Source organism: Zonotrichia albicollis, chromosome 21 (assembly GCF_047830755.1).
Source record: "Zonotrichia albicollis isolate bZonAlb1 chromosome 21, bZonAlb1.hap1, whole genome shotgun sequence".
NCBI lineage: Eukaryota > Metazoa > Chordata > Aves > Passeriformes > Passerellidae > Zonotrichia > Zonotrichia albicollis.
The window spans coordinates 5,342,258-5,369,553 of record NC_133839.1 but is presented as its reverse complement, the minus strand read 5'-3'; the positions used below and the strand labels follow the sequence as shown (position 1 = coordinate 5,369,553).

Here is a 27,296-nt window from a genome sequence, read left to right as displayed (position 1 = left end):
TAATTTGGGCACTCTCCATCACTGAGGCTCTGGCCTGTGAGAAGGTGTTGGAATTACCCTGGAAGTGTTCAAAAAACATGTAGGTGTGATGATTAGGGAACCTGGCTAAGGTCTATGGCTGGACTCAATAACCCTAGAGATCTTGTCCATGATCTTTGATCCTAAAGCACCAGTGTATGGGCCAAGGAGACCAGGACTGGGCTGGCACTGAGGTTACCCCTCAGTAATGCCTGTTTTTGCCACAGCTCAGCTGGAGGAGTGTGTTATATTTTCAAGCAGTAGCAAGTGATTAAAACTCCTTTTATAGGAAGAAAACCACATCTTTGCATTATAAACATCCCCATAGATGGACAAATGTTCCACTCTTTCATATGCCCAGAGATTAAATCAAAACATGGGCCAAGACTGGCAGAGAAGCTCCCTGAGACCTGCCAGTTTTTACCTTGATCTTCAGAGCACCTAATCCTACAGAGCCACCTTTTCTTTTGCCTCTTTTATTTGGGATTCAGAAAGAATAGCAAGGAGAAGGTGCTTGACCTTCCAAACAATGCACTGAGGAGTGGAGGGAAGTCAGAGCTGGCCTCAGTCCTGCTGGAACTGGTGCTTGCTGGAGGGCAAATTGTTTGCTTTGCAGCACTCAGGCATTGTGTCACTGCTATTGCTTGTCCCTCCAGGTCCTTGAAACCACTTCAAATTCCTAGAAAGAACAATAGGGGATGTCCTTTCTGGAAGAATGGGATAGGAAGCAACCTGGGGCACCTATCTGCATTGCCATTACTTGCATGCTCTGGGCAAGGAGACTGAGGTGAGTAAACAAAGCCGGAGGGAAGGAAAAACAGAATTATCACAGCAGAGATTGTTTCAAGGCCCTCAGAATGATTTTCTTATGGGTAGGAGATCAAACTAAACCAAGCATCATGCAGTGTGAGGCAGAACACTTTGGAATGCTGTGTCCCAAATTGAGACACAAATTCCTGGGAATCAGGCATATGTGATGGTGTTCACCGGAGTCTCAGGTTGAGGGAAGAGATGAGGATCTGACTCCATGTTTCAGAAGGCTTGATTTATTATTTTATGATATATATTGCATTAAAACCATACTGAAAGAATAGAGGAAAGGATTTCATCAGAAGGCTGGCTAAGAATAGAATAAGAAGGAATGATAACAAAGGCAGCTGTCTTGGACTCTCTGTCCAAGCCTGCTGACTGTGATTGGCCATTAATTAGAAACAACCACATGAGACCAATCACAGATGCACCTGTTGCATTCCACAGCAGCAGATAACCATTGTTTACATTTTGTTCCTGAGGCTTCTCAGGAGGAAAAATCCTAAGGAAAGGATTTTTCATAAAAGATGTCTGCGACAGGCATATCCCACAGCACTGAGACAGTTTTCTGAGTCTCACTTGAAACACAAAACACACAAAATCAGGCAAACCCCCTGTTTGTTTATCAGACATACAGACCATGCACAGTGCTTGGATTAGAGCTTGGCACTGCCAGGCCCTCTGCTGCCCAGGCCCTGCTGTAAGTGCAGCCTGCTCCAAGAACACCCTGCTGGAAAACAATGCCTCAGAGCGGGTGGGCAAAGGCACATCCAGGTCCCAGGGCAGGAGGGAGGGCCCCCACAGGCTGCTCTTGGCTTTGGAGCTGATGGATGCAGTGAATGCAGTCACCAGAGCATGAAATCACCCCTTCCAAGTGCAGCTGCATTCACTGCCCTTCTCCTGCCCATCAGCCAAGCACAGGCTGTTGGATGGAGGCTGGTTTGATAAACCTTGGCTGGCCATGGCCACCTTCATCCCTTCCCTGAGGATCAGGAGCCTGAGCAAAGACGAACCTCACTATCAGCAAAATTTTTGCCATTGCAGTCATGCTGGCTGAACTTTTAACCAAACTTTATGCACAAGACACCACTGGCCAGACAGCCATGCTAGTCATCCCCTCACACACCCAGATTAGGTTTTGTTAAGAGTTGCCCTTCACTTAGCATCTTCCCTGTGAAAAGCTTCCATGTATCTGTTAGGAAATTCACTGGGAATATCCCCCCATCTAAATCTCGCGTCTTGGATTCAAGTTTTTGTTCAATTTCCTCTCTGTATTAACAATTTTTTACATGACTTTACAGTCATGTTTGTGCCTACAGCTTGTTTCACCACCCTCAGCTCCTCTCTAGTTTGCATGGATCAAAGGAACTTCCACAGCATCACCTTCCCAAGAGGCATTTTTCTCCTGAAGCTTTTTCCACTGCCCCAGCATTATCTCCCTCTCTGTCTCTTTGGATCTATATCCTCTGCTGCAAATTCAATTAAAGCCTCTCTGGGAGACTCATACAAGTCAATAGAGTGACCAATGGTAGGATGGGTTAAAGTGAGGTTTAGGGTGAGCAGATCTGTGAGGAATTGATAGGAAGGCAGGCTTTGATGCTAGGAAGGTGGAGAGGCACAATCCATCACTCCTCACTCAGGATCCTCCTTTTAAAGTGTCTGTGATCCCACTGCAGTCCTTAGAGATCCAACCAACACCATCCAACCGCTGACTGCACTGGAGATCTCCATCAGGGATAGCAGGAATTGACCAGAGAGATCCAAGATCCATAAATCACACGCCATCCACCTGGACATTGGTCCTGTCTGTGTGAAATGAGCTCATCTGTATGGTCTGTACAGGCTTCTCTCTCAATTCCCCTGCAGCTGTATCTGTTCCAAAAATAACAGCTAGCTCCTCTGCATTTTGTGATTGTGCCATCCTAATTAAAACAAATTCCAGCCTTCAAACAGCAGTCATAGGAGCCCATCAGTTTTATGGGAAAGAATGGACAAATACCTTTTCCAAATTATCTTTCCTCCAGGTTTCAAATGGGTCCTTGACTCAGTTTTGTGGCTGTGGGAGCAGTCATGACGTCAGACCTGGGAGCTGTGATGTCACTGAGGAATAATCACACATAATTGGAGAAGACAGCAGGAAAAAGGAAGTAAACAAATGTGTTTATCCACAAACCCTCCTACCACGAGGAACTGGAATCTCCAATGGTAATTTACCACACGTTGCTAATGTGTTTGTTATAATGCACTTCTTAATTCTTTTTTCCTTTGATTCTGGCTGCACAGGAAGGTTCATCAGGGCTGAAACAAGCAGGGGAAGCAGATTGGGATGAGCATTACGGATCTGCCGTGCTCTGGTTTATGGTTTGTTCCCAGCGATACACAGTAAGTAAAACAAGCACTGATTGAGTCAGCTGCCTCCTGGGTGTTCATTTGCTGGAGTGTGAGGAATATTAATGCTAAGAACATCCTCGTGCACCAGGAGAGGCAGGAGGAGGCAAGCAGATTACCCTGGCTTAGGGGTATTATACACGCGCCTGCAACTTCCAAAGACACAGAGAGGAAATATTTCTGTGGGGTTTTTGTCTCTTATCTTCTTACAGTCTTACAGATTTTGGAGATGCATTGCCCTGGAGTTTTTAATACTCAGAGTTTTCAGGCGGGATTGTGATTATTTCTTTTTTTTTTTTTTAAATCCTCCTTTATACAGGGGGGAGGAAAAAAAAAAAGGAAAAAACATACAAGCGCTGAGTTTCATCAGGATAAAGAAAGAGCAGGTTCCAAGAGAAGAAAGAAGAGATGAAAAAGAGAAGTTTGATTAAAATCCCCTCTTGTTCCGCGTGTTTGATGTAAATATCTTCACACCTTTCTCTTTTCCTTTGCAACCTCAGCAGAGGGTTCAGCCCGTCACCAGGGGATTGAGTTCCAAGCTCAGGGCTTTGTAGTTGCTGCTGCTCTTGCTGCTGTTGTCTAAAGGGATTATAAGCCTTTGTAAAGCTTGTGTTAATACCCTGGAGGGGAAAAATGAGTTTCCAAATAACCTTTGTTGTGCATTTCCTGTCTAAGGTACCCCAGGAAAGGAAAAGTCAGTGAGTGTTTTGGCTTCACGAGCAGGTCACTGAAAGTTCACAAACAAGGTCTGCAGCCTCTCTGACCCTCTCCAAGTGCAGAGATGCTCCTTGTCCTTGTGCTGCTGACACCAGGACCTGCTAAGAATAGCAATGCCCTTCTCTGTGCACCAGGAAACGTGTTCAATTTTAAACTGGATTTAAAAAAAAAAAATATCTTGAGAAACTGCATTAGGTGCTGAGTTCCCAGCACAACCTCCAGTAACGTCTGGGCACTTTATATTCCATACCACCTTTGGAAAATCCCAGCTCAGGATCCAAAATCCACAGCTTCAGCCTGACTCTGTATCATTTCAAACCTTTTTATTGTTTTTCCCCCCGTTGCTGCAGGAGGATTGGTTTTGAGCCACGTTTCTCTCCAGACTCTGTAAAGGTGCAGAGCTGTTTGGTATTCAGGGAGAGCTGGAGGCTGAGGGTCATTCAATATTCCAGTGTGAGGAGTGGGCTGCTCAGTATTCCAGGTGTGTGCCAGCAGCAGCAGCCAGGACTGGGCAGCTGTGGATGGCTCAGCATTGCTCAGGTGTGCTCCAGGTGCTTCAAGGCTGCCAGGGAGCATGGCCAGGGTGAGAGCCCCTCAGTATTCACAGCTGTGTCCCTGGGAAGGGCTGAGCACAGGCAGCCATCCCATTCTCTGCTTGGAGAATCACAGGGTCAAAGGGAAAATTATAATGGAGAGAAGAGGGAGAGAGAAGTGGGCAAGATGAGAAGGGAGAGTGATGAAAGGGCAGCACTTCAGAAAATGAGACTTCTGAGCCCCTCACTGGGTACTTTGCAGGAGCCACACTTTAGGTTTAAATTAAAAGGGTGAAGGCAATGCATTCCATCTTTCTAAGGCTGACTTAAGAACCTAGAGCAAAGCTGTCCAGATACACTCATTATCACATCTTTTTTTGCTGTTGGTCAGTGTGTGGTTCTGTGATAAAAAGATTCATCCCCACAAAGATCACAACAGGAGCAGGAGGAGAGCCAAGGACCTGCACAGAGAACTGCAGCCCCCAAATCCAGCTCCTCAAGGGGTGCCACAGCCATCAGCCCCATCCCTCAGGAGGAAATTCTAACATATTGGGCACGAGGAATTTTTCTTTTTAACTCCCCCATTAGTGTTTATTTTTGTCTGAAATTATGCCAATATCACAACAAAAGTGAAACCCAAATTTATGACAATTAACAGATTTTTTTTTATTTACTCAAATATTTCTTCCTTACAAATCAGGCAGTAACAATTTTTGCCTTCTCAGAATAAAAATCAGATTGAGCACAGAGGAAGAATGAATCTGAAGTGTTGGATAGGAGAAAATGTTTCCAACACAGTCCTTTTCATGAGGCCATCTGCTCCTTCTTTACCAGGTATGGGTTTGTAGGTGTTATGTGCCAGTTTCTACAGAAGACAAGCCAGCTCTGTGTGCAGGTACTTCTGAGAGTGCCTAGCACAACGCTGAACAAATGGGCTGCCCATGGAAATTGGAGGAAAAGTTGTGTTTTGGAAAACCAAAAATGATACTGGACTCTAATGCCTGCTGCAAGGGATGTAACTTTCCAGAGAGTGGATGTGGAGCTAAAATGGGCACCAGTTAAAACTCACCCTGCCATCAAAAGGAGTTGATTTTTCTGTTTGCATGGACATGTAATGATAGGACAGAGAGGAATGGCTTTAAACTGAAATAGGATAAATTTAGATTGGATATTAGGAAGAAATTCTTCCCTATGAGAGTGGGGAGGTTGCCCAGAGAAGCTGTGGCTGCCCCTGGATCCCTGGAAGTGTCCAAGGCCAGGCTGGACAGGGCTTGAAGCAACCTGGGATAATGGAAAGTATTCCTGCACATGGTAGGGGGATAGAACTGGATGATCTTTAAGGTCTATTCCACTCCAAACCACTCCATGATTTTATAAAATCTGCTTCACAGATCTTCCTCTCCTCTCCTCTCCTCTCCTCTCCTCTCCTCTCCTCTCCTCTCCTCTCCTCTCCTCTCCTCTCCTCTCCTCTCCTCTCCTCTCCTCTCCTCTCCTCTCCTCTCCTCTCCTCTCCTCTCCTCTCCTCTCCTCTCCTCTCCTCTCCTCTCCTCTCCTCTCCTCTCCTCTCCTCTCCTCTCCTCTCCTCTCCTCTCCTCTCCTCTCCTCTCCTCTCCTCTCCTCTCCTCTCCTCCTTTGTATTTACCTTTTCTTTCTCCATCAACCCTTGGCCTTAAAGCATGAAATCAGAGGTCTCTGGATCTCCTACACCATGAAATTATTTAGTGAATATAATGTTTATTCAAGATTCTTGATTCACTCAACCCACTCTCTAAAGGAATCTCTCCCAACATGCCCCCCAGTACTTAGCTATGAAAATTACATTCCCTTCCCCATGACTTTGTCAGTGCAGGGAACATCACAGCCTGCTTCAAAATGCTGCACTGTACTTAATGGTATTTTATGACACATTTTTCAAATCAAATTTAAAAGCATAACTGAGTGGAATTAAATTAATGCTGTCTGGTAATGTCAGCAGCAGTGGAGCTGTGCATGGCTGGCTTAGCTTCTAAACCTCTGGCAGCTTCCTGGGACTTATTTCTGACTGCAGGGTAAGAAGGAATGCAGTGATGGGAATTTTTTTTTTGTCTATGGAAGGGAGTGTGTGGGAGTAAATAGATGGCAGCTGAGGTTTGGGCAGAGTTTCATAAGTTTAGATGGAGGTTTGTTCCTGGGTGAAGGAGGGGATGGAAATTTAGGATATGTATCCATGTGAGTTTTGGGGTGATGGATGCATGTACAGGAGCTCTGAGAATATCCCTGTATTACCCAGGGAGATCTTATTTGGTCTGGTTTTGGGGTGGTTCCATTTTCCCCTCACATCTGCTCATGTAGGATGATGAAACACATCCCAGCACCTACAGTAATTATTGTGATAATGATTTAAATGGCAAATTGTTGTGTCACTGAGCAGAATGCAGTTTGTGCCTGTGTATATCTTGTCTGTGTGAGCCCCTTAAGCTGCTTTGGAGCTGGAAAATGCAACAGAACTGATGTAGGATGCAGGAAGAGTGTGTGCATGTGCTGCTGTGTGCAGGGCCATGGAGGTGTGCAGCCTGATGCATTTTGTGTCCACAGGTGCTGTTGTGCATATTGTCATAACACAGAGCCAACAAAGACGTGTTTGAGATGGTATCTGCCTCACTTGTGTACATCATCTTCCTTTTGTCACTTTCTGATTTAAAAGCAGCAATTCCAGCTTTTTCCTTTTCTGCATTGTGAAAACATTTCATAGCCATTTTAGCCAAAATAGATCATGCTTGCTCCAAGACTGCTCAGCACAGGATGTACTTCATCAGTACCCAGAAACATTTTTTTTCTTCCTCAATGACTTTCCATCTCCCCACCCCATTCAAAGCCATGTACTTCAACACATTGATTGTCTGGGCCTCTTTATCTTCCACACAGGCAACACTCAAAATGTTCTTTTCAGAGAAGAGGGAGAACATTCCCACTGACAGTGCAGCAGTAGAAGTGCACAGTCCCCGGTGGCATCCACATGAGCTCTGCTGGAGTGTTCCAGTCTCCTCTTGTCCCCATGGAACACTCAAGTTGCCATTGAACTTGGGTTCACATTGTGGGGGGAGGATGGTGGACTCTGTTTCTCCTGATTAAATAATGCAGGTGACAGCTGCAACTCCACCCCCAGGACAAAACTGAGCTTGTCTGAAGTAACCCTTCATGAAACATAAATAAAATATTGCCCACAGGCTGCCCTTGGATCCTTGGAAGTGTCCAAGGTCAGGTTGGACAGGGCTTGGAGCAACTTGGGACAGTGGAAGGTGTGGGGGGATGAGATGAGCTTTAAGGTCTCTTCAAACCCAAACCATTCTAGGATTTCGTGGTTCTATGATAAAATGACCACTGCTCCTCATCTTTTCTTTTCTTTGTTTGCTTTTCATGATGAAGGCAATCAAATGTACAGTCCTCCCTTTAGAGAAGATCACAGAATCCCAGACTGGTTTGGGCTGGAAGGGACCTTAAAGCCAATCTCATCCCAAACCCCTGCCTTGGACAGGGACCCCACAAGGCACCAGCCTCTCCCACAGAAGAGTTGATGGTGGTGCCCTCCCCATCCCAATGACCTGGTGATGTTCCCATTCCTCCACCTGTTCTACAGGCTTTGGTATCTTCTGGAAACTGAGACCCCTTTGAGGGCAGATAATGCATTTGTACTGGTGTGTAAAGCACCAGAGATATTTATGCTGCTTTATAAATAATAAAGCTCTCTTGGATTTACTTGGAGATGCAGGAGTACAGAAAGAGGGGAGTGTAATAAGTCAAGGAAACAAACAAACAAAAAAAAAAACCAGCAAAAAACCCTCCAAAACAGCAACAACAAAACCCCAAAGGTCAATGAAAACTCATACTAAGCATTCCTAAGTATGACAAATAATGATGAAGCCAGAGGAATTCTGAGATTCAAAAAGGGAAGAAAAAAGAGACTTTTTGAAGCTTCATTGCTCATTTTCTATGCCCTCTGCAATTTTATTTACAAAGATTGTTCTTTTTTCTGGGCACCTTCCATAAGCCTGGTTTGTGCATGAAATTTGCTTGGGATTTCCAAAGCAACTTTTGGGGCTGGGAGCACCCCAGAATTTCTCAATTTTTTAAAATGTTGAAATAAAATGGCTTCATAAGGATATTTTCCCCAGGTTTGTGTTTTTTTTTTTATTATTATTCATTTATTTTATTTCTCAGAACTTGACACAAGGTTGAAGCAGAATTTCGTAAACTGCTCTTAGCGCACAGGGATTTAAAGTGCTGGAATTCTGTATGCCAGAGAGAGGGAGACTCATTTCCTTGATTTAACCATCTAGGTGTTCATCCCCTGAGGCTGATGTGGTCATCTAGGCTGCTTCTGCAGCCAGCAGCAGAAGGCTCCCCTGGAAGATGCCTTGTTGGGGAAGATGAAACAGGAAAGCCTTATAAATATGATTGTCTGGCAAAAGATTTGGAGAATATGGAAACTATAAGCAAGATTTAAATGAAATCAAGCTTTGAGATTCCTCAGTTACTGAACAACTGGAAAACAATGGTGTGGCCAGCTGAAGGTGATCCTCTTTTGATGGAACAACACCCTCTGCTCGCAGACAGGCCCAAGGGTCAGAGCCTGGCAGAAGGGGCCCAAAGAGGCATTTTTAGGGTTTAAAATGTAATAAAGTATGGTAATGTAATGATTCTTATAGGCTGTATGTAAATGCTATAGGATTTGTATCTTGTACTAGATTGGTTAGTGACAATCAGAATATTCAACACAAAAGAAGATTTACTGTATTGTAACGAGAACTTTGTGCTCTTGCTTGTTTTTATTCTCTTACCCTTTTACTCTCTTATACTTTTACTCTCTCACCCTCTCATCCTCTCTCCCCCTCTCTTCTCTGGGGCCTGCTCTGAGCTGCGGCTGTCAGCTCCCAGCAGGGCCCTGCACCCAGGCCCTTTGCAATAAACCCCAAATTCCAGACCTGGCTGCAGAGATCTCTTGTCCTTGTCTGTCCCTACTGTCCTACCCCCATGCTCGTCTGATGCCTCATTTCCCACTCCAGAACTGGCTCTAATCTGGGCCAGAGGGATCCTCTGGGGAGGCACCCCCAGCCCCAGCCTGGAGAGAGATTGGGGTGATTATCCCAGGCCTCTCCCTGCTCCACTTCTGAAGGGAAGGGAGATGAATCCCAGCTTCAGCAGCTATTACATCCCTCTGGGTTAAAGTGCTTAAAAATGTCTCCTCTTTGCCAGCTTGAAAGCCTCCATCTTTCTCACCAAGAGACAATTTCATGCTCTTAAACAAAGTACTACTGCATGAAAGCACGATTCCAGTCTGTTCTTTCTGTAGGGCTGCTTAAAGAAAAGGGCCATGTGATGTGCACTGGATTGAGCTGAGGAGCTGACATTGGTATCTGGGAAATGTTCCAGTAGACTGAGCAAGAGGGCTCTGCTCAGTGCCAGCATGAAAAGATACAATTTTCCTGGAGATGCATCCATTTCCACCTGGCCTGCATTTGGCATGGGGAGAAGAGAAATTGCCCCTTGATCAGGGCATCTTTGACATATTGAGTTATCTCTCTCATGAGTAATGGAGTAAAGATGAGCACACCTTTGATATGTTAGAGTGGCTTCCCATAAATATTAAAGTGAAAGGAAACTTCATAGACTTATGGGGTGGAAGCACCTGCAATTCATCTCCACATGCTGAGGCTGAGGTGGCTGCCAGCTGCTGCCTTCCCACAGGGGTAATTTGTGGCTCTCTCTGGGCTTTTCCTGCCTGCTTTTCTGCTTTTCCAAGGTCTTCATGGATGGAAGGAAAACTGTCGGGTCATTAGCTGGTCAGAGTGACCCTGAGAAAAGTTAGAAAGTCTCTTTTCCCAGGCTGGTGCTTGAAGAAGGAGTCAGAGCTCTTCAGTTCTCAGTCTCAAGGTTGTTTATTGTATCTTATCTGTAAAAAATTTTCTCCTGTCCTGGTGAGGTTTGTCCAGCAAGACAGTTCCAGGCACTCTGTCTGTCCCCAGGGCAGTGTTATGTCTTTATACTAAAAACTATCTGTACAATGTTTGCAATTACTTCCCAATACCTATCACCTGTGTTAGACAGTGAGCTTCTACTCTAAACCAATCTGTAAGTGCCAACACCACAGCAGAAGATGGAGGCCAAGAAGAAGAAGGAGAAAGGCTGGACACACCCAGTTCTCTCCATCTTGCCTCCTGAACCCCCATACCAAAAACCCCAAAATCTACTTTTCCACCCTGTGATAACTTCACTGTTATTCTACTTAACTGTTGTGGCTTGCTGATCTTCATCTAAGGTTGGTAACTTGCTCCACAGATCATAATCAAAACCACAGGAGCATTCTGGGCTCTGTGCCAGGGTCTCTGAGCCCCCTGGCAGGGGTCTGGGCTGCTCAGGACAGCCAGAGGGATGTGCTGGGTCTTGACAGAAAACTCTGCCTTGCTCAGCCTCAATTTTCAAGGTAGCTGAGCCCTCAGAACTCTTCCTGCTGTGCCTGGGGGGAATGTGAAATCACCATCACTGGAGGCTTTTAAAAACAGTCCAGGAAAGTTCATGTCTTCAAAAGCATTGATCTTCCTGACCCTAGTGGAAAGCAAAAGGGTTGACTGGAGGTCATTCAGGAACTTTCCCACTTCTGTTTACCACGTTTGCTCTCTCTCATGGTACAGTCTCTGAAGAACTATTTCTCAGCCTGTGGTCTGCACAACACCTGGATATGGTGCATGAACTGATGGCAAAAAGCAATTGAACAGAGAAATGAAAATGCACTTCCACGTGCTATCAACAAGTAAAATGGAGAGGAAACAAATTAATGAGGCTCAGAGGTTTGGCCTTATTTCTGTGCATCTGTACATTAAAATTGTGATGGACCTTCCATATTTTTTAAATGTAATTGTACATTTGAAAAGAGAAACAATGCCCTAAAGGCTATCAAATGGATTAAGAGCACAAAGCCTGAGAGTTGGCAAATCTCACAAAAAGCTCAGTGAGTTTCCTGTTATTAATCACCAAATCATTGGTAGAACACCAGAAGAGCCTGGTGCCCTCCAGCTTCTCCTTTCCATATTTTTTCTTGTGTCTTTTCTGCTTCATTTTGCAGAGTGATGCATCAAATAATCCCAAAGGAGGACAACTGATCTTGGCAGGGTTTGCTGGTATCATCTGAAGTAATTTTCCTCCTCTTCCCAACCCATTCTCTTGCTGATTTCTTGCCAGGCTGTTTACACACCAAAGGTTTCTGTTGCACCCCTTAAGAGATGAGCAGAGGATGCTGATCCAGCTGTTAAATGGAAGTAAAATCTGGAAATCAGTAAATCACCACCAGATGTTTATCAGGAACCCAGTGGTGCTGCCCAGCTCCTCCCTGGATCAGAAGGAGGGAGAATTGAGAAGCTCCATTCTCCGCTGCACCTCAATAAAATGAAAAGTGTTCTTTTATTTCTGCCTTTTGTGGTGTCAGACACAAACCCCTGCCTGCTGCAGACACAGCCTGACCATGGCTCTGCAGCCTTGGCAACAACCAGAGGAAAGTGCACCTCTGCTCAGGCAGGGATGAGGCTTGAGAAAACCCAATTGTTTCAGAATTGCACAATGGTTTGAGGAGGAAAAGACTTGAAATATCTCATTTCACCCCCTGCCATGGCAGGGACACCTTCCACTATTGCAGGGTGCCCCAAACCTCATCCAGCCTGGCCTTGAGCACTCCCTGGGATGGGGCTGCCACAGCTGCTCTGGTCACCCTTCAATTCCGGTTTCCTCACTATTCTTCCAGATTTTCACCTGTAAGAGAGGAACCAACTCAGTCTCTTCCCCAGGAATGTGATTTCAGGTTTTAGTGCAAGACCTGGATGCCCTGGGCAGACTCCTGGCTGTTCTAAGCCTCTGAGCCTGTTTACATCCAGTTCAGGTGCCTGTGTTTTGTTAAATCGAAATAATTCCTTAGGAAGTTAACACTAGGTTTCAACATCTGTAGCAGAGTGTGTGCTTACATGTCACATCTGCACCTGTGCAAACGCCAATTAACCCTTGCAATTAGCCACAATTTTTCTCATTACCATTAAGATGAGAATCGAAAGCAGGATTTGATTCCTCACTTTTTCTTCTTGTTTCTTTCAGCTGATGATTTTTCTATCACTGTGGTAGATTGTGGGATGTAATTGGCTATGTGAGGCCAATCTTAAGGAAAATAATGCACTCAAACTAAACCCTCCGAATCAAATATCCAAAACCTCAGCACCTGAAATGCTAGCCTGATTTTCAGAAGAGTTTTTTGCTTATTTAACCACCCAAAAGAAGGGGTAAATTTGTGCCATTTCTCTGCCTCTAGCAGTTTTACCATGATGCAGATTGTTAAGGGGAATCAATGCATAGAAAATGGAGCATTTTGGAGAAAATTTGACTCTAAGAGCCTTCAACCCTCCTGAAAATGGTGAAAGACTGTGGTTATTTCATCACTGCATGAGGCTTTCCTGCCCTACTTCGTGGTTTGTAATAAATAGATATTATCTGACAAGCAACAATACTTCCCCCCCCATTATTTATCATTATTCATTAATCACACCTCAGTAATCATCTACATTATTTATTATTATTCATTACCTTTTGAATAAATAATAACCATGGCAGGGATTACCATTGTGAAGAGCATGGGGAAAGACAGGATATTCATGTGTGAAGTACCAGACTCCCACAGACTTTATTTATGAAGAAGTCTGCTGTGGGTAGGAAGAGTAGGAAGAATATTGTAGCTACTATGGTTTAAGTGAGGAAAGGCTTGTGAGAAGTATTACTTCTTATTATCCCAAATTATATAATTGAGGGAGGGGAAAAAAGCCAGAAGAGATTTCAGACACTGAAGTCTTTTTCAAAATTTAAATAGAAGCACCAAAACTTTATTTTTGGATGGTATTATTTTACCATTGGATTGATAGGAATGGATTAGCATACATTGGTTGCTAATGTATGTACTTACAACTCTTCTGAACACAATTTATTTTTCCTTAAATCTATTTTAGTATTGTATGGAGCTGCATTGATTTTGATGGAGTTTCTGGCAGAGAGATTTATCTCCAGGATGGCTTTCTGATCACATTCAAAGACAGAGATTGGGATCCCAATTGAAATGGAAGTCACTTCTCAGCTTAAAGAAATGTAACAGCCCTGATCTAGATGTCCATCAACAGAAAGCTTATTAAAGTATTCTTTAAAGCACTTGGTAAAGGATAATTCATGGCTGTCCTTTCTAGTTGATTAAAGAGCTAAAATTTCATACTTTAACACAGTTCTCCTTCCTGTTGGGAATTAAACCTCAGACTAATTGTCTTACACCCTCAGAACCCACTGAGGTGTCCTGCAGCCCATCACTGAACTGCACTGTGGCCTCTTTTCTTATTAAGATTTAACTATTTCAGCTTTTCTCACAGGTCCTGTTTCCTCACTGGAATTCACATTCATCCCGGCAAGTATCGGAACCCCAGAACCTTTTCCTTTCCCCTCAGGGCAGTTTCCACTTTTCCATCAGGGCAGTTTTTCTCCCTTTCAGGGACACAGCTGTGGTTTCTCCTTCCTGAGGAGTCATTTGCACCATTGTCCTATTGAATTTCATCTTGTTGATTTCCTGCTGCTCCTCTGATGAATCAGAATCCTTTTAAATTCCAATCCTGTCTCCCAAACTGCTCGCAGTCCCTTCCAGCAAAGTGTCACTTGCAAATTTTATAGATGTGCACCTCAGTACATCATCCACATGGATAATGAAAATATTGAAGTAATGTGGAACTCCAATCCTAATGTCCTTCCAGTTTAGAGGAGAACTATTCATGTGTGACTCCTCAGCCAATTGAGGGCCCATCCTGATTCAGGACTTCCACTAGATCATATTTTCCTTGTTTGCTTCTAAGAAAACGCAGTGGGATGATATTAAAATCAAGATACATCACAGCTGCTACATCCTGCTAAACCACTATGGCATGTGGCTTTTATAAGGAACAAAATTAGATTAATATGACAGAAATTGTTCTTTGCAAGTCCATGTTGACTGCACCTTTTATTTTTATTATCCTCTAGGTGCTTCTAAATTAATTAATAATTTAATCTATTATTTTTCTGGTTTAAAAGGACTGATCTATAGTTCCCTGGGGCCACCTCTCCCCTTTCCAAATGTAGAAACCATGTTTGTCCTTCTCTGGTCCTCATACAATTCTCACCAACTGTTATTCCCTATCAGACATCCAGGAACCAATTTTAATTTGATATGCCATAAAAATTAGGACTTGCATAATTAGTTTCTTCAAGTCTGGCAGGTGCATAACTCAACTCTTCCATGTTTTCATCCATCTGGATCTGTTGGTGTATGTGCTGTAGGCTGCCATTCCTTTATGTTAAGTTTCTTAAGAATCACATAAATTGCATCAGGTTAAAGAAAAAGATTTGCTAAAAACACCTCACAATCATCTGGCCACCCATTCTGGAGTCTCTTAAACTTTTTACTATCATGCCATAATTAATGTGCACAGAAAAATAATAGTAAAAATAAAAGAGGTGAATTTTAAGTACTCTGCTGGAGTCAGGGGGCTTTGTTCCCTCACACTGCAGGTTTGGGAGCACAGGGAACACCCTTTGATTGTAAGCACAAAAATTCAGGGCCACTTTGAAGCGCCTCTCCTGGCAGAAAGGCCCTTCCCTATCCCTTGGGTTATGTGGGAACCCAGGACATCCCTCTGGCTGTCCAGGATGGCCAAGACCCCTCCAGGGAGCTCAGAGACCCTGGCACAGAGCCCAGAACACCTGTGGGTTTGATTATGACCCGTGGAACAAATTACCAACCTTGTATGAAGATCAGCAAGCCACAACAGTTTAGGTAGAATAACAGTGAAGTTATCATGGGGTGGAAAAGTAGATTTTGGGGTTTCTGGTATGGGGATTCAGGGGGGCAAGATGGAGGGAACTGGGTGTGCCCAGCCTTTCTCCTTCTTCTTTTTGGCCTCCATCTTCTGCTGGGATGGTGGCACTTTGGGATTGGTTTACAGTAGGAGCTCACTGTCTAACACAGGTGATAGGGGTTGGGCAGTAATTGCAAACATTGTACACGTAGTTTTTAGTATAAAGACATGACACTGCCCTGGGGGCAGGCAGAGTGCCTGGAACTGCTGGATGGACCTCGGCAGGGCAGGAGAAAGAATTTTATAGATAAGAAACAATAAACAACCTTGAGACCGAGAAATTAAGAGTTCTAACTCCTTCTTTGACTGCTGGGCTGGGAAAAGAGACTTTCTAACTTTTCTCAGGGTCACTCTGACCAGCTAGAGATCCTGACACTTGGGCACAGGTTGATCTACACCTCTTTTGCCTGGAAGCCAAATGACACTCAAGCAAAACATTTTGAAGCTTCCTTACCCCACATTTGGCACTAATGAGCTGATGAGTGAAGTCTGCAGCCAAAGAAGAGTTTGCCAAGAGAACCCAGGTTCTCCTTGCTGCCTGTGAATTGGTGCCTTCCCCAAACAGCCTGTGAGACAGGAAGGACATCCCCTCCTCACAGCATCAATCATCCCTTTAATTGGTGATCAGATGCTGTGTGAGAGGCTGGCAGGTGTCACTTCATGGCTGTGGAACTGAAGGCAGCTTGCTCTGCTGCATCCCTGCCCCTCCGTGGCTCCTGGATGTGCTGGAGAATCGATGCAAGCCTGAAGTGTGACTGAGAGCAGCAGAGGGGAGGCAAACAGGAGCGTGCAGGAGTTTATCTCCCTGCAGAGCAGTGTGTGGGTGACAGCTGAGGCAGCCAGAGCTGAAAGGCTCCTCAGACTGCACTGAGGTGTTATCAGACATCAGAGACTCCCAGCACTGCTGTCCCAGCTCCCATGTCAGTGTGTACAGGGGATTTCCACTACATGGACTAAAAATGAGTGAAAGGAACTTCCAGGACAAGAACTCCTATCTCCTTCTCTTGGGATAATGTCTGCTTTAGTTTATATATCTGATATTTTCTTTATTCTCTCTCACTCACAAGGGGTTTAGGTGCACTGTCATGCATATCCCAAAGCACAATTTGGTGTAATCACTGCTGAACGTGCTTTCCTTCAGGATCAATATTCAGGCCCAAGATATTTTGGATTCCTCATGATATCAGCCATCTAACCCCTATTTAGGTGACTAACTCCTATTTTAATCAGCAAAAGTTAAGTCCTTAAATATCTTTAAAGAGCTGGTCCCCAGTGTCTTCCAGCTCCAGATCCAATCACTGCTTCATCAGTCCCTGGGTCCAATCAGCAGTGATTGATTTAATGATGTCAATATTCCTTTCCACTCCTCCATAATTTCCTGTCCCTGCCCTTTATGACTTGCTATAGGAAGCAACCCATTTTGATAACTCAGTATTCCTGCTGCAGACAACTCTGCTGAAAATGAAAAGCCAAATTCTCCACAGCCCCGAGAAGCATCAGGAGCTGCAGCAGCAGTGTTCAGGCTGCTATTTATTGAATTGTTTGTCTATAATGCAATGCCACAGTTTAAAAAATTAAATTAGTCTAATTATCCTATTTAAGGCGATAACTCTCCTGTTGCTACCACTCCCATAATTTTCTGCATTTCCATCTCCTAAATTATCCACTTCTAGGCTCCTTTTTTCTAGCCTGTATATATCTGAAAAAAAAAATATCCTTCGAGGTATAATTAACTTTTTCATTCAGAATCCTAATTTCCTCTCTCAGACATTTTCTGCAGTGTTTAAACTATTTATTATGCAAACTTAGAGAAGTCAAAATATGAATTATGTACAAATCTACGTACTGGAGTTCTCAGCTAATCACTGCATCTTTGTGTCTTGTGGTTGAAGGGAACCAAAGTGCACAGAGTAGAAAACATCATAGTCCAGAGCTCAGCATATAAATTGTTTTTTTCCTCCTGTAAAAGACATCTTTTTCCCCTTAAAATTAAATAACTTAATGACATCCTTTTAATGATTTTATTTTTTTTCCCTGTGCGCAGGTTGTTTCTCATCACCCACCACTGTTTTTGCCTCCCTTCACATCACATTCCCCCTGCAATGGGACATGTGGAGACTTGCAATGACTTCCTCAGGCTGGGGAAGATCACACACAGCTGGTGTCTGATTCTTCTCCTTTTCCTGATTTTCCTCACCTGTTTTTTTCTCTGTCCTTGCATTTCTTGGCTTTCCTGGTGGGATTTCTCACTGTGATTGTGAGCCTGTGGACTGCCTTGTACTTATCAAAGGCATTTATCTCCACACATCCTTTAGGCTTTGGAAGCATCCTAAAGCATGCTGATGTTCTTGGGGTGGTGAGAGCTCCAAGCTTAGACTGAGACTTGAAAGACATCACAGAAAAGGAGATTGTGGTCCCAAGGATTTTCAATCCATGACTCTTTTGCTAATTAATAGCACCTCAGTGGCCATCTCTCTGTCCTGTCAGCAGGAAGGTGTTCAAAACCCTCTGTAGCTTTTCAGTGCCATATTTCCCTGTGTGCCTGTTGGAATTAACATGGAATTACATTGTGTGGAGAAACCTTTTTGCCCTCCATGCTTGTGACAAGGAAAGGAAATTTCAAGGAAAGGAAGGGAAATTTCAAGGAAAGGGAAAAAAATTCAAGGAAAGGAAATTTCAAGGCAAGGCAAATGCAAAACAAAAACTTCCATTTATTTTTGCCTGTGGGATTTTTATGATGCATTAGCACAGAAAATGGACAAGCTCTGTGGGGTTACACACAAGGAGAGGATTCTGAAACTAATTAATTGGTAGATCTGAATCTTCTGATTGTGTAAGGCTGGGATGTTCTACTGCTCTGGTTGAGAGCTGGAGCTGGATTTTCTGTAATACAAAGAGTTCTCAAAGGGATTTGTCTAAGAAAATAAGACTTACTTCCCCTAAATTTAGCAGCCAAAAGGTCAGGCATTCTGTCTGACCTACCAACCCAAATTCAGTCATCCCTGACTAAATAGTTATTAAAATGGGTGGGATAAACTGCCCTTTTGGAATTTTTTCTGTGCATTGAATACATGTAAAAGGAGACCAGACTTTATATGAACAGAGACTGGACACCTCTGACAGCCTCAATTGTCCAAAGCTTGGGAGGGAAATACAGTCTTGAATCTTGGAGAAAAATCCCTTTTTGAAAGAAAAATCTGGGCAAAACTTTAATTTATCAGATCCTTAGTAGCTTTTTAGCAGAGTAAATGAATGCCTTGCTGAAGCTGTATCCACATTCAAGCCCAAATCAAGGATGTTTTTGCTTATGGAATGAAATTTGACCAAAAGATAAATACTGCTGAACCTGTGCAGCTGAAAGAGGAAAGCTTCAGGTTGTTTTCTGGAAGACTCAAGCTCAAAGCAGGAGCTCAAACCCTGCTGAATGTACATTTTACTCCATGCCTTTGGCCACCAGCCCAGTGGACATATGGAAAAAGCTGGTAGGTGCAATTCATTAGGAAACAGAGGATGGGACTTGTGAATGTGGAAACCAAAATACTGAGGTTCTGTCTGTGAAATCAGAGTAGGTTTTTAGAAGTTTTGGGATTTTATTCTGGGTGGGGTCATAGATCTTTCCCCAGATAGATTCCTGTAGAACTGGGAAATAAAACATGTCCAATGTGGTTTTGTGAGGAAGATGGTTCTTGCAGACTCCCAAAAGGGAAGGAAAAAGCCTTGTTAAATACTTTTACATCAGCTTCCTAATTGGCTTTGTCTCATTACCAAAGGCCCCTGACTGCTCTTTTCACTCAGGCACGTGGGTGTGTGCAGGAGGTAGAACAACTTGTTTGGATTTTTGTTTCCTTCTCCATCCTTTTGGAAGTCAACAGCTCCAGAGGAGAAGGATTTTTGCACCAGTTTAGCTGTTACCTCTTTGTAACCTGAATTTCACTTCTAAGTCAGGTCATGGGACTTAAACCTGCAGTTTCAGAAAACCTGGTGGAAATTACAGATTTTGTGATTTGGTCCCTTACAGCATCCCATTAGTCTTGAAAGTTCAAACAAGCCTGCACCAGGGGGAGAAATAATTGCAGAAGAACTGAGCTGGAACATCAGATGGAGATTGGAAAACAATCAAAATAAGTTAAAAATACCTTCAGCAAAGACAGCTACAGGCTGACGCTTGTGAAAAGCTGAGTTCCTTTCTCATCAGGGATTCTCACTATTATTTTTATTTATTGCTTTTGACACCTGGTCTATCATATCAAAAAATCTTCTGGCTCTGCAGCCTCCTGACAGATGCAGTGTGCAGCAAATGCCTTCCCAATGCATCTGCCTCTGTCCTAGCAACAGGCTCAGGATGCAACCAAATCCCACTGTAATCAGGGCTGGACAAGTTGAAGGATGGATAAGATGGATGCAGTGATGGCTGCTGAGAGGATGAGGCTGAAAACTGTGTCTAGGAGACTTAAAGACTGGCTGCAGTAAATAAAATATGCACAGCAAGTGGAACAGATAATGTCAGTTCAAATCTTATTTATCTCATCAGTAGGAGCTCTGTGAGTTTGTTGCTTTCTCTTTTTTTGCTATTTTTTGTTCAGGATGTCTCTCATTAACCTGCTTTTCCTTGGATTTGTTTGTGCCCAACTTTGGCAGCCAGCCAGCAGAAAGCAGGGCTTTAATTTCACAAACTGTAGATTGCGTCCCAGTTATTAAACCATATTTGTTTCTCTCTTTCCAGGGTTTTGTTTTAGGCTTGTTTTTCTTTTTTTTTTTTTCCTCTCCCTCCCTAGCTCTATTTTTTTTTTTAATTTTTATGTTATTTTGCTTCTCTTATTCCCACCAAGAGAAAACAGCATTGAGATTTAACTCTTGGGATGCCCCAAAGAAAACTGCCATTCCAGGTGGGTCAGGTGCTGCTCTGGAAAGGCTCCTGACCAAAGGGGTCCCTGGCAGTGCCAGGGGCTGTGGCACAGTGACAGGAGCTGCCTGGGGCTGAGGGAGCCATTGCAGGGCTGTGCTGGTGAGCTGTGATCCATTGATGTTCTGGTCCATGGGGTGAGGGATACTTTGATAGTGCAGTGACTTTTGGACACTTTGCAGTCAGTGAATGAGGTTTTAAGCAGCAGGAGGTGTCAGAACCCAGGAAATTCCTCTGGCTGCCCTGGAGGGCTCAAGCCCCTGCCTGCAGTGCTCAGAGACCTTGGCACAGAGCCCAAGACCCCTGTGCTTTTGATCTTGACCCATGGAAAAACAATTACCAACCTTTAAATGAAGAATTGCAAGTCAAAAGAGTTTAAGTAGAATAATAGTTAGTTTGTCACAAGGTGAAAAATAGATTTTTTGGGGTTTTTAAAATGGGGGTTCAAGGGGCAAGACGGAGGGATCTGGGTGTGTCCAGCCTTTCTCCCTCTTCTTCTTGGCCTCCATCTTCTGCTGTGATGGTGGCACTTTTGGATTGGTTTAGAGTAGAAGTTCACAGTCTAACATAGGTGATAGGTATGGGGAAGTTATTGTAAATATTATACATGTAGTTTTTAGTAAAAAAAGTTAACACCAGAGTGCCTCTGTCTGTCCTGCTGAACGGACCTCAGCACCCAGAGAAAGAATTTTATAGCTAAGATACAATAAACAACCTTGAAACCAAGAAATTAAGAGTTCTGACTCCTTCTTCAATGGCCAGGCTGGGAAAAGTGACTTTCTAACACATCTTGGGGTCACAGCGACCAGCAGAGATTCCAAGAAGGAGTTACATCCATACCCCCTCCTTTCTCTCTCTAACCTACAGTGGTTTACTTGCTTGCTCAACCTTTACGCATGGTCAGTGAAAAAATAATAAAAAACCTTTCCCAGGAGATCTTTCCAGAGCAGATCTGAAGCTCCCCTTGCACAAACCCCTCCTTTTCTGAACTCTCAAGGAGCACCTCAAAGACAAGTTGTCTAAACTTCAGTGTTGTAAATCTCCCCCTAAGCAGGAACCAGTTTTGCAAACACAGACTCACAGTTCTGCATCTTGGAGTTTGAAAGGGAGTTTTAGGCATCTGTGTCCTTATTTTAAATAGCTCTTGTGACTGCTGGAGCATGGACCTGCAGATAGGAGCAGCAGAGCTGAATAATCCACATTCAAATTTGGGCTCAGGCCAAGTTACCACTGTGAAAATTCTGGTTGCACAACTCAGGCAGAGCATTTGAACAGTGTTTGGGAGAGGGGCTTTCATTCCATGAGCTTCAGCAGGAGCCAGTGATGCCCTTCCTCACCCATGGCTTGGAATGGGACAGCTTTGAAACTAAAGGGATGCTCTGAAACTAAAGGGATGCACACTGAAGGCAAAGAGTTCTGTCTTGCTCATAACAAGATTATCCTGGATCTCTAGAGATGTGTTTTAGCAGAGGATATAGTAATTTTATTTTTTTTTAATTGTCCATTTCTTCACTAAGTATCATCAACATTCTGTAACTATGCAATATCTGAAAGTTCTGGAAAACATCTCAATTCTGCTGCTGGCAAGAAAAAGAAAGTATCAATCCATTGTGCTTCACCCAGAGATGTCTCTTTTCCCCATGGAGGTGCAGAGATGGCTCATTCAGTCAAGAGATATTGCTCAGAGGTTCCCAATCCATCAACCTGGCATAGAGAAGATGGATGGCAGATTCTTTTTAAAGACATGTTAGTGTACACAAGAACTCTGAGAACTGTATTTCAGATTAACCCATAAAAAAAAAAGGACAAAAAAAAAAAGACAGGGATTGTAAGAGACAAAAGTCCCCCTCTAATTTTCCCTATCACGAAGTCTAGCTAACATTTCTAGCACAGCTGCTATCCTAATTAAAGCCTAGGGTGTTTTAAAGCACAGGCAGAAAAATACCATTATATGCTATTTCTAGTCTCAACTGCACAGTCTCCACTGAACCCTTGCCAATCCTATGGGAAAGAAGAGACACAGAGAGATTTGGGCCCAGACATTCGTTGTGCTCAGGCTCTTAAGCCCCCACTGAAATGGTGTCAGTGAGGATCCAGGCTGGAGGAAATCACAAGCTACAGAAAGGTCATTTCTGAGTACAAAAAAGGTTTCTGTCTAAAGCCTGCTCCCACTCCTTACAAATCCCTTCTGTGTTTCAGGACCTGTTTGTGTTTGCTGGCCTTTCCCTCCCCATCCATTCCCCAGTTCACTCCTGAGCTGTGAATTATTGGTGTCCCCTCGGCAGAGCGGGTGTGGGCACCAGATGGTGCATTGCTCTTGGGCTGGCAGGGGATGCAAAGTTGAATTTCAATGTCACTGAGCAGCTAAATGACTGAGGGCTCATCCAGACACACTTTAGTCACTGGTCTGAAGATATTGAAAGTGGGCTCCCACAAACTCTCTGAGAAGGAGCTGCAATTTCTTCACTCTTGCCTTGAAACCTCAATACAGAGGCTTCAATCTGGTACCTGCACTTGTTTTCTAAGTCACTTTTTACATTCTCAATTGTCCTTTAAACATCAGGCCAGCCCTTCTTCAAATGTATCTTTTGTTTGATTTATTTTTTTTAAAAATTCTTTTTGCCTTGCTGAAGCTAACAGTATTGTTGAAGCAAGAAAATACTGTCAGAGAGTTCCCAACTATTTACCTTTTTTTCCTTTTACCCAAATGACTGGGTTCATAATAGCTTTCATCTTAGTGAAAGCAGCTCTGGGTATGAGTGTATCTCTGTGGTTTGGATGTTATCCCATTTGCATGTGGCAATAGTTAAAGTCTGTGCCACTTGCATCCAAACAGCTCTCTGACTTTAAATTCTAGGACTGAATTCTCTTTATCTGCCAAGATGATGAGGTCTAGCTCTATCCTCCTGTTGGATAAAACACTTTTATCCAACATTTTGGGAAATTCTCATCTTTGTTCTTGAAAAAAATATCCAGCATATTTTAGTTCTAGCAGCATGAGATCTCCTTCATAGGCCATGCAGATGAAAGTCTTTTTGTTTCTATGTATAACAGAGAGCTGTGTAAAAAGCCAGACAAGAAATCAAGTTTCTCTCTGGTCTGCAGTGGGTAGCAGAAAGGACCTGATTTGGTTTTTATTTGTGAGAATATTAATTCAGATCACTTACTGCTGAGATCTCAGAGACTCAGAAACATGAAATGCCATTTTTGACATAAGAATATTGTCTTCCTACTTTTATTTGCCTGGTTTTGCTTGCTGAAGACATCCTAACCAGTGCTTTTAACATTCCACTCATGCAAATCTTCCCATCAGGCTTCAGCAGCACCAAAGTAGGTCGAATTTGTGCTCTTATGTGAGGAATTCCTATTCCTCCTTTCCTACCTAGAATCTTCACATTGGTGTACAGGCAATTAAAGATTTTCTATTCCTCCAACTCTCCTGGTACCTCAATTAATCTGGTTCTCAACATCTTGATTTTGTGCTAAATTAGTGCTCCCTGTCCTTTCTTTTTCTCCTCCTTTTGGCTATGAGTGCTCAGCCCCTCCTCTCAGTGCCTTCCCCTCCGCTGGAATGGATTTTCTCCAAGCAGCACAGCCTTGAGCTCACACAGAATGACCAATATCCCACAAAAATCACAGATATTTAACACAGTCCCACAGCAATTTCATGTCCAGAATGTCTGACCCCAGTGTGAGTCCAGACTTGTGTGTTCAAGTGAGTTATTTATCCTAAGGCTCACCAAACATTGTCCAGTGGGTTCAACAATCAAGTCTTGCTGTTTTTTGGGTTTTTTTTGGAATGATCTAATCAGTCCTAGGATGGTCTTTCATGGTGGGATGTTGGGGTGACCTGTGCAGGGTCAGGACTCAGTGTTCCTTTTGGCTCTACTCCAACTCAGGAGAATCTATGATTTCTTGGGGAAGAGCCTGAGAAAGGATCTCTCTTTTCTTTGCATTTTTTTCACCTCTCCCCACCTCTTTTTTTTTTTTTTTTAATTTTTAATAGATATACACAATTTTCTTTTAATCTATGCTCTGAGTACATTCTCAGTCCCATGCAGATCCCTATTCCATTCTACTAATTGGATCATCAGAGATAATTTCCTACATAACAGCCTAAGAGACTCAAAACAACTGAACATTTCCAGTTAAGTGAAAATTATTCTGTTTTCCTTCTGTTTGGAGCTCTCATTCTCAGGACAGTAATTATACATTAGGTCACCAAACCCTCCTGGTGCTGAGTGTCCAGTTGGGTAGTTCTGGTGTCAGCTCTTTGGTGAAGCTCAGGGAACTTTGTGCAATACTAATATTATGGAATCCTAGAAGAGTTTGAGTTGGAAAGAACCTTAAAAATCATCCAGATCCAACCCTCCTGCTGTAGGCAGGGACACTTTCCATTATCCCAGATTGCTCCAAGCCCCATCCAACCTGACCTTAGGCATTTCCAGGGATCCAGGGGCAGCCACAGCTGCTCTGGGCACCCTGTGCCAGGGCCTGCCCACCCTCACAGGGAAGGATTTATTCTAAATCTCTAATCTAAACCTCCTCTCTGTCAGTTTGAAGCCATTCCCCCTTGTCCTGTCACTCCAGACCTTTGTTAAGAGTCTCTCTCCATCTTTCTTGTAGTCTCTTCAAGAACTGGAAGGTCACAATTAGGTCACCCTGGAGCCTTCTCTCTTCTCTTCTCTTCTCTTCTCTTCTCTTCTCTTCTCTTCTCTTCTCTTCTCTTCTCTTCTCTTCTCTTCTCTTCTCTTCTCTTCTCTTCTCTTCTCTTCTCTTCTCTTCTCTTCTCTTCTCTTCTCTTCTCTTCTCTTCTCTTCTCTTCTCTTCTCATTCCCAACTCTCCCAGCCTTTCCTCACAACAGAGCTGTTCGATCCCTCTGATCAACCTGGTGTCCTCCTCTGGACCTGCTCCAGCAGCTCCATGTCCTTCCTGCGCTGGGGAACCCAGAGCTAGATGCAGCACCAAAATTTGAATTCCCTTAGTGGAGCCTCCACCTTCCACTGTGGAAACACTGCAGAGATGGGAAGAGTTTTGTGGGGCTATGAGTCATTGTGTTGTCAGGACATTCACCCAACCACCTCCAAACTCAGCTCACAAAACTCAGAGTGGACCCTGGTCCCTCTGTTCCCTTCCAGAATGAGATTTTTGACTCTGCCTACTCAGGGATAAGACACCAGTGCTGAGTCCCAGCAAAAGGTCCAGTCAAGCAAGGTGCTGACTCACCCAAGGGCTGCCAGCAGCAGAGACTTCCCTTAAAAACTCAGTATTTTAAAAGCAGATGAATAATGAACTCGGAGCCACATTTCTGCAGCTCAATGGTGACATCCAGTGACTGGCTCACTTATTCCCAGGTGTGCATTCCATAGGGGCAGCCCAGCCCTGCTCCCTGGCTACGGGGATGGCTCACATGTCTCCTGCAATCACATCGTGTTCGTGCTGGAAAATGCTTTAAAACGAAATCCCTGTTCAGATTTGCATAATCACTTAATTGCAGGGCCTCACATCTCTTTTGTTCCCATTGAGCAGCTCGCTGCAGCCAGTGCTGTGTCCCAGACCTGATGTACCTGGAAAAGGGTTTAGCTCAGCTGATGAAGAAATCCCAGCCTTTTAGCAGGAATGTCACCAGCAGCAGCTGACAGGTAACTGCCCTGTGACCTGGAGTGATCTGGAATATTTTAGTTGTTATTTTGCATTTTGCAGTCGCATCATGGCCAGCCTGAGGGTGTGGGGTTTGGTGGGGGCCTGTTTGGACAGAGAAAAAAAGGGAGGAAAAGCAGAGGAAAAGACTGAAGTGCTGGAAAGGAGCAGGAAAAAACAGGCATGAAAAGGAAATGGATGGAATGACAGGGAATGGCAAAGAAAAAAAAAAAAGAAAGAAAATGTATGGAGGGAAAGGTATGAAAAGGAAGCTGAGGGAGAAGCAGAGATGAGGAGGAGGAGGAAGAGCTGTCCCAGTCTCAGGGAGGAATGGTGTCATTAAGGGAACTGGTGCAGCAGAGATGGCGTGTGCTGAATAACTCTGTCAGTGCAGCAGCATCCGGCTTTCCACAGTGATAAATGTCACATGTCTTTGCTGACACTTGATAAAGGTTCTGTCTATCAGCAGAGCCAGCCAGCAGGGCCAGCTGGCTGCAGCTTAACCTTCATCACTGCTCTTTCAAAGAGAAGTCCCAGAATTTTCCTCTGTTTCACCACTCCCTCTTCCCAGCCCATTCACCCTGCTCACCTCAGTGCTTTCTGGCACTCAGCTTTAAAAAAGACCATGAGCAGCAGAAATAAAACTGTCTGACTTAGCCAGCCAAGGAGAGACAGTCTGGGGCTGGGCTCATCCAAGCGAGGCTCTCGAGTAGGATGGAAAACATGGAAAAATCATGGAAATGTTAAAATAATAGGAAAAAAAAAAAAGAAAATTAATAATCTCACCCTTTAAACAAGGCTTGCAGCTAGTGAGCCATTGAGCCAGGCAGTTCCTCAGCCTGTGTTAAAGGGTGGGTGCTGATTTACACCACAAGGATTTGGCCCTTGTCCTGATTTAACCCCAGCTGGCAACAGAGAACCACAGAGCTGCTCACTCCATCCCCTGCTACCAGAGTGGGACTGGGAGATTTGGAAAAAAAAACCAACAAACTCATGGATTAAGATAAGAACAGTTTAATACCTGAAACAGAGTAAAATATTATAAAAACACTACTACTACTACTGCTAAAAATAATAATAATGATAATAATGAACAAGAGGAGGAGAGGATTAAAACCCAGCAAAAACAAGTGTTCTTCACCACCCTGCCCAATGCCCACCCCATCCTTGAGCAGTATCAGCCCCTTCCAGCCAAATCCCCTCAGTTTCTGTGCAGGACAAGAAGCTCTGGGTGTGGAATGTCACTGGAATGTCCCTTTGGATAGTTTGGGTCAGCTGTCCTGCCCATCCTCCCTCCCAACTTCTTGTGCACCTCCTCATTGGCAGAGCACGAAATGCTGAAAATCCTG

General features: G+C 43.8%; 2 long non-coding RNA genes across 3 annotated transcripts in view; one reads left to right on the top strand and one right to left on the bottom strand.

Annotated features, from left to right (window-relative positions):
- LOC102066910 (uncharacterized) overlaps positions 1-27,296 on the bottom strand; it is a 144,337-nt gene that overhangs the window by 17,090 nt on the left and 99,951 nt on the right. Inside the window, exon 4 of one of the 2 annotated variants that reach the window (XR_012583431.1) lies at positions 27,013-27,293. The exons of the other annotated variant lie outside the window; for it this stretch is intronic. This is a non-coding gene — a long non-coding RNA (uncharacterized LOC102066910). Of the gene's footprint in view, positions 1-27,012; positions 27,294-27,296 lie in introns of those variants that run through there. 2 annotated transcript variants of the gene reach the window in all.
- Positions 2,767-8,949, top strand: LOC141731383 (uncharacterized). The gene is made up of 4 exons (XR_012583449.1): positions 2,767-3,033; positions 3,112-3,210; positions 5,192-5,300; positions 8,783-8,949. It is a non-coding gene; the product is annotated as an uncharacterized LOC141731383 (long non-coding RNA).